Genomic DNA, 13,441 nt, shown 5'->3' with positions numbered 1-13,441 from the left:
GAATACTGAAAATGAACCATGAACTGAAGGGGGAGGGAGAGTGAGGGAGGGGGTGATAGTCATGGTGGGGGGCACTTGAGGGGAGAAGCACTGGGTGTTATATGGAAACCAATTTGACAATAAAGTATTAAAAATTTTTTATTATAAAAAAAGAATAAAGGGATAGATAAGATTTAAAAAAATAGAATAAGGGGGATCCACATAATTATCTCAATAGATGTAGAATAAGCATTGAATAAAATACAATATATTTTCATGTGACAAACAATAGACTAGGAATAGAAGGGAACTTCTTCAGTCTTCTGAAGGACATTCATGAAAAGCCCATATCATACTTAATGAATGGTAAAAGACTAGTGTTTTCCCACTAAGATAAGGCACAAAAGAAGGATGTTTGCTTTCATTACTTCTATTCAATATTGTACTGGAGGTTTGAGTCAGAATAATTAGATGAGAGGGAAAAAAGCCATATAGATTGGAAAGCCTGAAGTAAATGATTTCTATTTGTAGGTAATATAATCTATAAAAAAAATCTTAAAGAATTCTTAAGAAAGCTATTTAAACTGATACATGAGTTCAGCAACTTTTCAGGATAGAAAATCAGTAGACAAAAATCCATTGTATTCTATATACTTGCAATGAACAATTTGAAAATGAAGTTAAGAAAAATTCCATTTGCAACAGCATTGGAAAGACTAAAATAGGGAAATTTTTAATAAAATATGTGTAAGACTTGTTCACTGAAAACTACAAATCATTGCTTCAAGACATTACAAAGGATCCAAATAAATGGAAAGGCATCCCATATTCATGGATTGGTGGACTCAATATTGCTAAGATGGCCACAGCCCACAAATCAATCTACAGATTTGATGCAATTCCTAACATTGTTTTGCTTTTGTTTTTTTTGCAGAATTAATCTTAAGTTTTATATAGAAATTCAAGGAAACCAGAATAGAAAAAAATGAAAACACAAAACTTGAGAAAAAAAGAGTAAAATTGGAAGACACACACACTTCCTGATTTTAGAACTTACTATAAAACTACAATAATCAAGAGAGTGTGGTACTGGCTAATGACAGATATATAGATCAATGGAATATAACTGAGAGGCCAGAAATAAACACAGACATTTAGAGCCAATTGATTTTCGACAAGGATACCAAGACCATTCAATGAAGAAAGAGTAATCTTTTCAACAAATATTAAAAACAGGAATAATGTATATCTACATACAAAAGAATGAATTTAGATCTCTATCTTACACCATGTACAAATTTAACTCAATTGGATTATAGACCTAAATGTAACGATAAAACTCTTAGGAAAAAAACCACAGAAGGAAATGTTCATGCCCTTGAACTGGGCAATGTTTTTTCAGAAATGACATCTAAAGCACAAGTGACAAAAAAAAACATAAATAGAATTTCCTCAAAATTATAATCTTTTGGGCTTCAAAAGACACTATCAAGAAAGTGAAAGACAAGGATGGAATAAATGTTTGTAAGTCATATATCTGATAAGGGACTGGGATCTGGACTATATAAGAACTCTGACAATAATAGAAAGACAAACCTAATTATTAAATGGGCAAAGATCTGAATAGACATTTCTCTAAAGAATCAATACAAATGAATAATAAACACATGAAAAGAAAGTTGACATCATTAATTATCAGGGAAATAATCAAATCAAAACCACACTGAGATACATCTTCACACCTGCTAGGATAGATAGAATCAAAAAGTCAAATAACAGCAGATGTTAACAGAAATGTGGAGAAATCTCAGCCCTTATACAGTGGTTCAGCTGCTTTGGGAAACAGTCTGGCAGTTTCTCAAAAAGTTAATAAACCCTACTATAGCACCTAGCAATTCCACTCCTTAGTATCTACCCAAAAGAACTGAAATATATTTCCACACAAAAAGGTACACAGATGTCAACTGGTAGTATTATTCATAATAACCAAAAAGTGGAAACTACCCCACTGATAAACAAATAAACAAATCTGGTGTATCTCTACAATGGAATATTATTTGGCCATAAAAAAGAATGAAGTACTTGGGCACCTGGATGGCTCAGTCAGTTAAGCATCCAACTTCAGCTCAGGTCATGATCTCATGGCTTGTGAGTTCAGGCCCCACATTGGGTTCTGTGCTGACAGCTTGGAGCCTGGAGCCTGCTTCAGATCCTGTGTCTCCCTCCCTACCCCTCCTCTGCTCGCGCGCGCTCTCTCTCTCTCTCAAAAATAAGTAAATGTTAAAAAAAAATTTTTTTAAAGACTGAAGTATTGACATATGCTACAAAATATATATGGCTCTTGAAAACATGCGAAGTAAAAAAAGCCAGTCACAGAAGACTGCGTCTGTATGTTTCCTTTTATATGAATGTCCAGATAGACGATCTATAGAGACTGAAAGTAGATTAGTGCTTGGCAGGGGCAGGGGAGTGAGGAGGGAATGAGGTACACCACTAATTTAGTTTGGTACTTATTTTTGGGGTGACGAAAATATTCTGAAATTAGATAGTGTTGGTGGTTGTACAACTCTGTGAATAAACTAAAAACCACTAAGTCTGTAGACCCTTAAGAGGGTGAATTCTATGGTATGTGAATTATAGCTCAATAAAGGACATTTTATTTTTTTAAAGGACATTATTTTAAAATGCCATGTGTTTCAACAATTAGTTTAAAATTTCTCTGTGCTTTAAAAAAATTTTTTCTTCTTGGAATCTGGCTAGAGCCCAGTGGAAGTTGCTAGCCTCTGACTCATTGTTTCTCTTTTTTCCCCTTGCTTGTTTAGGCCAGGTCACTGGTGACTTTCCCCCAAAACTCTTCAAAAAACCTAGGAGTCTGGAGATGCTCAGCTGGGCCTCCCATTCGGCAGCCTTGGTAAGCCTCTGCCATGTCCTTGACTAATGCCTGTCCCTGAGAACCATCACACCCACGGTCCACTGAGCTAGCCTGAGCAGCACGGGGCAAAGGAGTGAGGGGCCTGGCCCTGCCCTGGCTCTGCCTTTGAGCCCCAAGTGCCTCCTTGTCCTGAGAGCTGGGGACCACAGCACCTACTTCCCAGCTCTGACACACGCATCCGTGGGCTTGTCACACCACAGACATCCTGGACTCCCGGCACTCGTTTTTTAAGGCATTTGAGTAACCACATTTCTCAGAAATCATTCTCAAAAATCCCCATTTCTCCCTAATGAATACTCCTGACATCTGGTGGTCATGAAATGGGCCAAGGCACTGAAAAACCCATTTGTCAACACTGTCCTGACAACGTCTCTGGGGCTGCAGGTAAGTGGATGCCCAGGCCTGGGGTCTGGGGTCTGGGGTCTGGCCCAGCTCTGCTGAGGACTCCAGAGGGGACCTTCTCTGTATATATCAGAAGGTATCTGAGTTCCAGTTTGCACAAAAGCAGATGTCTAGAGAAGGATTTGCTTCAAGATGTCCATCTGGGAGATGTTTTCGGGAGGCACAGCTAGTGAGGCAACAGAGGAGGATAGCTTGGGATTCCAGAGAACACCCAGGAACAGCAAGAAGTCCGGCTCCAGAGCCCAAGTGCATGACATAACTGTCCCCTGTCCCTTGGTCAGTTAAACTCACATGAAGATCCGAGATGAAACAGTGAAAATCTCTGACAGAGAGTTAGCACACTGGAAACAGCAATTGCTATGATAATAGTTGTAAGAACCCAAGTGAGGATTAAATAATGCACTGAGAGAACCCAGTCCTGCATCGTCTCCCAGGAAGGCTGATTTCTTTTCATTCACACCTTCCTAACCATGTGCCCAGCCCAGTCCTGCCCAGCCCGTTTGCTGATCTCCCAGAGGAGGGGTGTGTGTGTGTGTGTGTGTGTGTGTGTGTGTGTGTGTGTGTGTGTGTGTGACTGGTGCCTTCCCCCACACTCCAGCCTGCCCAGGACCCCTGTGGAGGACTTGAAGTGAGTGCACAGGGAGGCAGCCGTGTTCCACTTGGCCCCAGAGCTAATGGAGCCGTTTCCATCACCACCGGCCTAGGCTTTAATCATCCACGCTTTCAAGTGGAAGGCGGCACTCCCCTGATACCAGACAGGCCATCATCCTCCAACTGGGGGTGCAGAGCACGGCTGATGAGGAGACACGCTGGACCTTCCTTGCAGGCAGACCCCCTGAGGGGCCAAGATCACCTCTAGCCTGGGGGTGGGGCATGCCGGTGAACAACAGCCAGAGGCAGTGAAATCAATCGCTCCCCATGACCACAGCTCCCACAGACCCAGGTGGGGAGGGGGTGTCCCCCACCTCTAGATGGCTCTGGGATGTAAGGCTGGCAAGGCACAAAGCCAACACTGAACTGGGATTGCCTACTCCATGGTTCCCCAAATACACCTCAGAGCCTTGTTCAAGTGAAATGGTACATGGAAACCCAATGCATAAAATTGTCTAGTTGACGTCAGCCAAGTGGCTGCTGCCTTGCTACCCTGCACCCCTACTCGCAGGCTGTCCGTAAGAGGACACTGAATAGCACGCTTGAGTGGCCCCCTGTCACCCTGCCCTACCTCCCTACAGTGACCACCGCCTGGTGGACGGCCACCATCCCCCCAGACCACACCAGCACTTCTCACAGCCTCCTCTCCAACCGTTCCCTTCTCCCCCACATCCTCCCACCTGCCCTTTCCACCTGCCATGCCCCCCACCCAGCCCAGTGCAGAATGAGGCAGGGAAACATGCAGTTTAAGGTTGTGAAGCTTCTTCCTTTCTTTGCCTTCCTTTTTCCTCTGTGTTTTAATTTCATATTTAATTGTTGTTCTAAGTAAAGAAAAATTAAAACGTTTGTTAGTATGAATTTTACCCTTCATCTTTCTATTGTCCAATGCCAGTTTCCAATGCAAATATAAGAGCATTTCATTCATGTGCAGAATCAGCAAAATTTCTGTAACTTGCATGTGCATTTTAATGGTGTGAACATGTCACACAACGGACCCAACTGCTTCGCTCTCCCTCCTTGACACCAGGGCACATTTACCAACACTCTCCACCCCAGCTTACTGGTAAGACAAGGAGGAAAGTCACTCTCTTTTCCTCTCCTGTGTCATCATGGCCTAGCAATTCTGGTTCTAACAGAAAGGAGGGCCTCTGTGACTGAGCACCCCCCCCCCCCACATACACACATACCTTATCCTGCATCCATGTGACAAGCTCTTTGTCCTCACTAGTCCCACACAGTCCACCAGCACCCTGTGCTTGGGATACTTCCTGAAGGCATATGCTATCTCCCCAATTACCCATGCTCCCTCGGCCCAGGACGTCACTTAGAGACCACAAGTCCAAAGATAAAATTATTAAGACTTTCAGGATTGCTGCAGCCGAGCATTGAATCCAGCACAGGCCCTCCTGAGCCCGAGACCCCGTACCGCTGTGAGGCCACGCCTGCTCCCTGCTTGCTTTCTCCCGTGGCTGACTGATTCCAATTCCACATCACTGGGACCTTATGGGGCAGAGGCCCTCCCAGTGACCCAGGGCCTCCTCTCTCAGGGGCTCCTACTGTCACCCAGGCTGCTGTTTGTTTATGTGTCTGGCTCTCTCACTGGAACACAAGCTCCCAGGGGCAAGGCCGTGTTGGTCCTGCTGGCCACTGGCCCCAGTCAGTCCAGAGTCCGACACCGTCACTGAATAACTATTTGCTAAGTGAACATATCAGCTATTTGTTGAGCACCTACGAGGGGCCAGGTGTCTCCAGGACACCAGGGTCCAGAGATACAGATAGGCACAAAAGCTTTTGCCCTTGGGGCCTTCCAGCCTCATTCCCACTTGGATAACTTCTAACTTCAGCCTCTGTGAGGTGAGTGGGGTGTACAGGGTTGACCCATGTCGCTGGCATACAGGCTGAGGCCAAGCAGGTAAGACTTGTCTGCAGCAGCCTGGGAGCCAGGAGCCGAGCCTGGAAATGTGACAGCTGCTCTGGATCCAGGCCCACGGCAACCTGGGAATGAGAAGGGCTGGGCAGGCCCTTGGCCCTAGGACACTCTCCCAGCCCTCCGCCGCCCTGGGGCTCCTGTGGTGGGGAGGGGCAGCCTGTCCCCAGGAGGAGGCCTCCCTGACTTGGAGCTGACCTGCTTGTCCCACATAATCGATTTTCAATTGACCTCCACCTTCCACTTTACACTTCAGAGCCTCTGCAGCCTGAAACCTCTCTGAACAAACCTTCACACCCTGGGAAGACCAGCTGGGCACCCGAGTCGGGTCAGGGCGGGTCAGGTCACAGGGTACCCTCGCCTCCCCAGGGGTGTCCTCAGGCCTTCAGCCACCAACACTCAGGCTATAACTTCTTTCCTTTTGCAACTTTTTATTTTGAAAATCTCAAATCTACAGAGAAGTTGCGAGAGTAGCATGAATTTGCACATACCCTTAAATTCAACATTTGTTAACAAGGTAAAGGACATCCTTTTGCAGGAACACCACACAATTATCAAAGCCAGGAAATTTAACAGTGATGCAATTCTGCTTTCTAATATTCAGTCCATATTCAAACTTAACCTGTTGTCCCAACACTGCCCTTTATGGCATATAGTTTTTCTTAATAGAGGATCCAGCTCCAGATCCTGCATTTCATTTACTTCTCAAGTCTTCTCATTAAGGACCTTTTCAGAGGAAGGAGAGAACCACAGCGCTGCCATCCTGCCAGGCGCCTTTCTCTGTTCTCATCCCCATGCCCCTTCCATACACACACATACACACACACACACACACACACACACACACACACACACACTGGTCCAGGGTGGGGTCTTGCCGTCTGCACACCAGGCCCTGTGTCTGCCACCTTCTCACACACGTTACCCCATCAGGCAGCTAAGTCCCCACTCATGTCTGCATTACAGTCCTTGTGGTAGATGTGCTGTGCTTTGTTTATAGATTCTTCCAGAGAAGGAAGGATATCTCTGCTTTCTATGATTCCTTGAAATCACAAGGCCTACTGAGTCTGAGTCAAGGGATTCTCTGAGCGGCTTCCCTCTGGGTCACAGCCCAGTCATCCTTGCCATGGGTGTTCTCGGCCAGGCCAGCCTTGTTCAGGGCCAGCCACTTGTGGTACAGGAGTCGACCCTCCTTCCAGAGACACTGCCAGAACTGAAGGAATGAGTCCAGGGCATGTAGCAGTAGCCCTGACTTAGAAGGAGGTTCCAGCCGTGGGTAAGGCATTTGAACCCAGTAATTCTGTGATTCTCAGCTCCACGAGACCCTGGGCAGTTTCCCAGCCTCTGGAAGCCTCAACTGTCCCCATCTAGAAAATGGAAAGAATAATATCTATTATATGAAGATTAAATGGGATCCATGCTCAAAAAAGCCTTTCCTGTCATTCTGGAAATGTATTAGTTAGGTGCTCAGTAAAACTTGGCTACTGCCATTGTTGTTTTCCCTTCCTTCCCTTCTAAGGGCACAGAACCCAGAATGGGCATGCTGTCGGCAGGGCACTCAGGTGCTTTGTGCATCTGCACTGTTTTCTCCTTTATGTCAAATGAGGCCAGGAGCCAACTCCTGTACCAGCAGAAGGGTTTCTTGTGAGGTTCCCAGGACCTGCACTATACCCTCCTCTGCAGAATTCCCCTACTATCCATGTGCACCCACACATGAAAGAACCAGAAGAGGGCTAGAGCCCCGGCCCCAAGTCCTCAGTAGCCCCAGGGCACTGAGTCTAGCCTGGTAAACAGCAGCATGAAGCCCAGGCCCCTGCTTTTGGCATCCAGGAAAGACTTCTTCTAGATGCCACCTTCCTTGGCAGTGGACAGGACAGGGGAGGTGCCTGTTAGGGGCATGGTCCAACCCAGTGACACTGCCCAGTTCAAGTCTCAAGCCCTATGGGCTGCACACAGCCTCTGCAGAGATAATAAGGGGCAACAGTCCATTCACAGTGATGTGCTCAAGGTGACCTGTTGGGTCAACTGGTGAGGCCTCGCCTCGATGCCTCCAGAGAAATCAGATGTGCACACTTGGATTTTCATACCAAGACCAAGCCCAGATCCCATCGCTCTGGCCCCTGGGGCAGCCCTTCTGTGCTGCCTTCCCTGTGTGACAAGCCTGTGCTCCACCCAGGGTCAGGCACATCACTGACACTTGGAGACACTGGGGCCACCTTGCTTTGCTCTTCCCAGGCCTTTCTTGGTCACAACCGAGACAGTTCCCAGGTTACTTCCAAGCCTACAGAAGACTAGAATGTGGCTCTTCATTGGGATTATGCAAACAATCGGCTGCCCCGGTTTTCCCTGCCTGTATACTTTTTCTTTGTAGAGCAACCTTGTTTTCCCAAAGAAGATGATGACTGTGTCTAACATATTTGCACTGATCAGATTTACTTCTCACGACTTGTTTTGAGACACCAGGCATAGATGAAATGTCGTCTGAGATCAGAGAGCCTGTTTCTTACAGTGGCAACCAGACAAGCAGACATCTTGGAGAATGTGGCCTTTGAGCGGGACCCTCTGGCTCAGGGACAGGCATACTGGGACGGGTGGCAGGCATACTGGGACGGGTGGCCTGTATACCTGTATGGGAATAAGCACAGGTGATCCAAGCAATGGTTGCTGGCAAGGGAGTGGGACACTGCAGGAGCCAAGGCTGGACAGATGGATGGAGTCAGCCCCAGCAGGGCCTCAGCCACTACAGGGCCTCCCGGCCCAGCCCCGTGCTGGGGTCATAAGGCGTGAACATGATACTGTGGCAAAAGCTCTCTGCACACCGTCTCTCAGCAGTGATTGTATTACTGTCCTTTCAGGCTCTCCCAGCAGACGCAGTGGTTCGGAGCCTCCCTCCCTGGGGTCCACTGTGAGCAGACACCATGACCAGCTTCTTGGTGTGGGGGTGGGGAATGCAGGCCCCAGAATGAACGACCCCTGCTCAATTACTCCTGCACTGTGACATGCAAACATGGACTGGCTCTAGCAGGAAAAATCAGACCTGACCACGGAGAGCACGGCATGGTGCTAGGTCCCCAGAACTTATTTCTATCCATACAGAGTATGCTTGTTAGAAGCTCCTACCTGCTGTTGTCGCAGCACACCTCTACCCCTGCCCCCTGACACGTGAGTAGGCCAACTGGGGGCCAAGGTCAAGTGGAGCCTCTGGGTGCCCATGCCATGGGCTATGAAGAGAGCGCAGAGCTGGAGGGCAAAGGGACCAGCAGGTGACATCCTAGAACACGCACAGGGCTTGAATTTCTCATCCAGGGGCGCCCCTCACAGCCCTGGCCTGGACCCTGCCCCTCCTGACCCTAGAGCAACTCTTCCCCCACACACCCCCACCAGCCTTTTCCCCCCCAAAGGAGCAAAGAGGAAGAAGGAAGGCTCTCAACCCTGGGAGGGGGGGCCCCCTGGGGACCCAACTGACAGCTTTCACTCATTCTGACAACCACTCAGATATGAGGTCATCTTATTGTCTGTGTGGCAGAAACAAAACCATAAGAATGTCAAAATAATAGTACTCCTAGATCCCCACCCCCCCTTCTGTCTGTTCGGGGCTCTTTGCTCCTGGGCTGAAAGGAACACGGATTTCCCTTGTGAGGCGTCCTGGCCTCCTGGGGTTTGCTCCCACAGAAGGTGGTTGGTTGTGAGGGGCAAACCAGATGATGACAGAAAGCAGCCAGTGCCTGCCGGGTGAATTCTAAGCACAGCTCTGGTGCAAACCTACCTCCTCATCCAGCCGAAAACAGGAGGCTGTGTGGAGGGTTGCACGCAGCTCCGAGCTGGCCTGGGTTCTACAGTCAGTCGCGGGTGGGAGTAGACAGGGGTGACCTCCGGCTGGGGCTGGAACCACCAGATCTTTGAGCAGCTTCCTGGTTGAGGGCCAGGCTGGAGACCCAGGGGCTGCCCAGAGGCCAGAGCTGGACCTGAAGTGAGGGCTGGCATGGCCTGAGCAAGCAGTGACCAGGACTGTGACCCAAGGTACCTGTGGGAGCCGCCCTCAAGGCCGGTGGGGAACCTTTGTGGGCTCAGGGTCAGTCATGGACTGAGCAGGCTGGAGATTGTGAACTTCTGAGACTGGGCCCTGCCAGGGGCTTGCCCTGCTCTAGGGGTAGCAGCACATGCCACCTTCTCCACCATGTCTTTATTTTTTAATGTTTATTTATTTTTGACAGAGAGAGAGAGAGAGCCCGTGCGACCTTGCTCGCGGGCATGAGCGGGGGAGGGGCAAACAGAGGGGGACAGAGGATCTAAAGCGGGACCCTGATATGGGGCTCGAACTCACAAACGGTGAGATCATGACCCGAGCCGAAGTTGGATGCTTGACTTGAGCCACCCAGGCGCCCCTCTACATTCCTTTTTTTTTTTTTTTTTTAAGAGTTTGGGATTCTTCCCCAGTTATTTCCATTGGTTGTCTTTTGTTGGGTTTTTTTTTTTTTCCTGCTTAAAATTTACTATAGGAAAGTACAAAAAATAACAGACACCAACATAGAAATTTATAAATGTTGAGACCTGGTCATATTTAGTTCCGAAGTTTTTGATTCATGTAAAAGCAATAAAACATTGCACATGGTTCTCCCTTCTGACTCAAGAGACTCTGTCCCCATCCACAAATGCTAGCATGGCCTTGGAGGCCTCTAAAGTCTACTTTTTCATATTTGTGAGACTTTTAGACTCACACATGCACACATGCATGTGCACAAACATGCAGAAACATGTACATGGGCACACATGTGGAAACTGCTATTTTTGAGCATACCCAGACTGATGCAGGTCCGCTTCATTTACTTGAACTTCTCCATAAGGATTCTAGCGCACACAAATCTCACACTTTGTTTATCCACTTCCCTAATGATTTACGTTATTTCCAATTTTGTGCCATAACAAGCGATACCATAATGAACATTCTTTTTCAGCCTCCCAGTGGTACCCAAGGGCATGTACCCAGAGTGGGGATTTCAGCATCTTTCCAAAATGCGGTTTCAAATTCACACGTTTTTGCTCTCCGCTCCTTCAGGTGGTTGGATTCATTTACACCCGTCCCCGTGGGCGTGAAATTTCCCACTGCTCATCGTTTTATCTACCCTTGGGATTATCAGACACAATTTTTTCGTAAACTGATGGATATAAAATGATATTTCACTTTTACTAATTTGTGTTTTCTCGATAATGAGTTGAATATCTGATTCTATATTTTCATTGGCCATTCACATTCCCTCTTCCATGAATTGTTCATTTTATTATTTCGCCCACTTTTCCTATAGGTTTTTTTGTATTTTTTTCTTATTGATTTTTATGTTGCTAATCCTCCAGATGGTGTGTGTACACCAAACATCTTCTCCCTGTTGGTTGCTTTTCTTCTTAAATTGGTTTTGAACACCACAGTGACTGCATAGCTCCTGACTGTGCAGCAACACGAATTCTTCAAAGTATGTGCATCCACGCCCCCACCTCCCGCCCCAGATCAGAAGGTTGCTAGGCCCTGAAGCCCCTTCATGCCCATCCAATCACCATCCACCATCTGATCCATTAATGAGTGGATTCTGTTAATACCTTTCCTAACACTGTACACCCTCACTCACCAGAGGGACGTCCTCCTGGTTATGGAGTAATTATCCTCTTAATGTACTGTGGCTTCTCTTTACTAAGAGTTTCCTTGAGCTTTTTGTATCTGTCTTCAAAAAGGAGAGTGGTCAGTGGTCTGGGGTTCTCCATTTTTTGCTGCCCATCAAGTTAAAGTGTTCATGATGGACTGACTCTTTTTCGAATATGAGTTTATTACTAATCTTGGAAGCTGTGTTAGGGATAACAGAAAGCAGCAAAGGAATGAGGTTTGAGTGAGGGTTTCTCAGTGGTCCCTGAGGCTACAGCTGGGCATCAGAACCACGATGGGCCTCACTGGTCACCTGGGCTCTCTTCAGGCAGGGCATAGACTCTCCTCCACTCACAACACCCTAACACCCTCTGCCTGGTGCTGCCTGAGGGGAATGTCCAGGACCATTGGCTTTATCAATAGGTATGGTGTCACACTCCCCTATATGAGTCAGGATTTTCTAGAGCAACAAAGCTGAAAGGATATATATTATATACATAGGAAAATATTTATTATAAGGAATTGGCTTATGTAAATTTAGAGGCTGAGAAATCCCATGACCCACCTTCTGCCAGCTGGAGATCCCAAAGGGCTAGTGGTATAATTCTGTCTCTTCCAAAGGCCTGAGAACCAGGAGCCCCAAGAGCAAGACAAGACGTGAAATTTCAGCTCAGTCAGGCAGACAAGAAGAAGGGCTAATTCCTTTTTCCTCTGCATTTTGTTCCACTGAGGCCCTGACAGATTGCCCCCGCCCCCACATACTCATACTGGGGAGAGCAATCTCCTAAGTCCACCAATTTCAGACCCTAATCTCATCTGGGAACATCCTAACAGACACACTCAGAGATGATGTGTAGTCTAGGCACCCCCTAGCCTAGTTAGCTTGACACGTAAAATTAACCATCACACCCACCAAAAAGTCACAGGGATCCCAAGTGTTGGGAACATGCTGGGTTCTAGTAAGCTACATGGGCTTTTACTCTTGTGTGTGGGCTTCATCTTGGGGCTTCTCAGAACTTATGAGTCTCCAAGAACAGAACAGGCAATGACACACCTAGACATCTTGAACCCAGGCTGGAGGATGCTCTGGACTGGCCTGGACACCTTCTCCAAACCCATCCCTCCCCTGTCTCCAAGCTCCCTCGTCCCCATTGGAGGCCACTCACTGCCCTACCCCGGTCTCTCGGAGGACACAGTCCTGGCCCATCTAACATGGGGCACAGAATGATGAATCCATCACATCCCATCAACAGTAGACTTCAGTCAGCTGAACCCCACAGCAAGTTGGGCTGGGTGCTCAGGACCCTGGGACTGTCCAAGAGCAGAGAGCACCACATGCATCCTGCCCATGGGCTCCTGAGCTCATCTGTCCACATGATCCCTTAAGCAGAGAACAGGATCTTAGCCCAGCAGATGGAGTCTGTGATTCTGACCTCATCACCAGGTCTGTGTGGCCCCCCAGTCCAGTCTAGACACCTGACCACTGGGCCTTCTTTCATTCAGCCTGCCAACATGGAAGCCTGGGAATGGGAAAGGTGACCTGCAGCCCCTCCCTGGAGAACAGCTGGGAGACCCAGAGAGGCATGGTCCCCTCCCTGTAGGCAGTCATGGAAAGTCTCACAGAGGAGGGACAGTTGAGGAGGGCACAGAAGGGACAGCAGAGGGCACAGCAAAGACAAGGCACAAAGCCTGGACTGATGCAATCTTGAGAGAATGGAGTGACCCATGATGGCAGGGGGAGGGGCCTGGGGGTGGGCTGGCCAGGAGATGGAAGCTTTGTGTGGCCTGATGGGGCACTGACCCCATCTCTGAGGGGTGGCCTATGTATCCATGGCCTGCCTGTGTTGGCTCAGCCTCTCTGTGCAGGAGCTCTGGAGCTCTGAGCTAAAATGGGAGCATCTGTCCCTGCCCAGAGTGC

This window comes from Suricata suricatta, chromosome 2 (assembly GCF_006229205.1).
Source record: "Suricata suricatta isolate VVHF042 chromosome 2, meerkat_22Aug2017_6uvM2_HiC, whole genome shotgun sequence".
NCBI classification, from domain to species: Eukaryota; Metazoa; Chordata; class Mammalia; order Carnivora; family Herpestidae; genus Suricata; species Suricata suricatta.
This window is presented reverse-complemented; position numbering follows the sequence as displayed.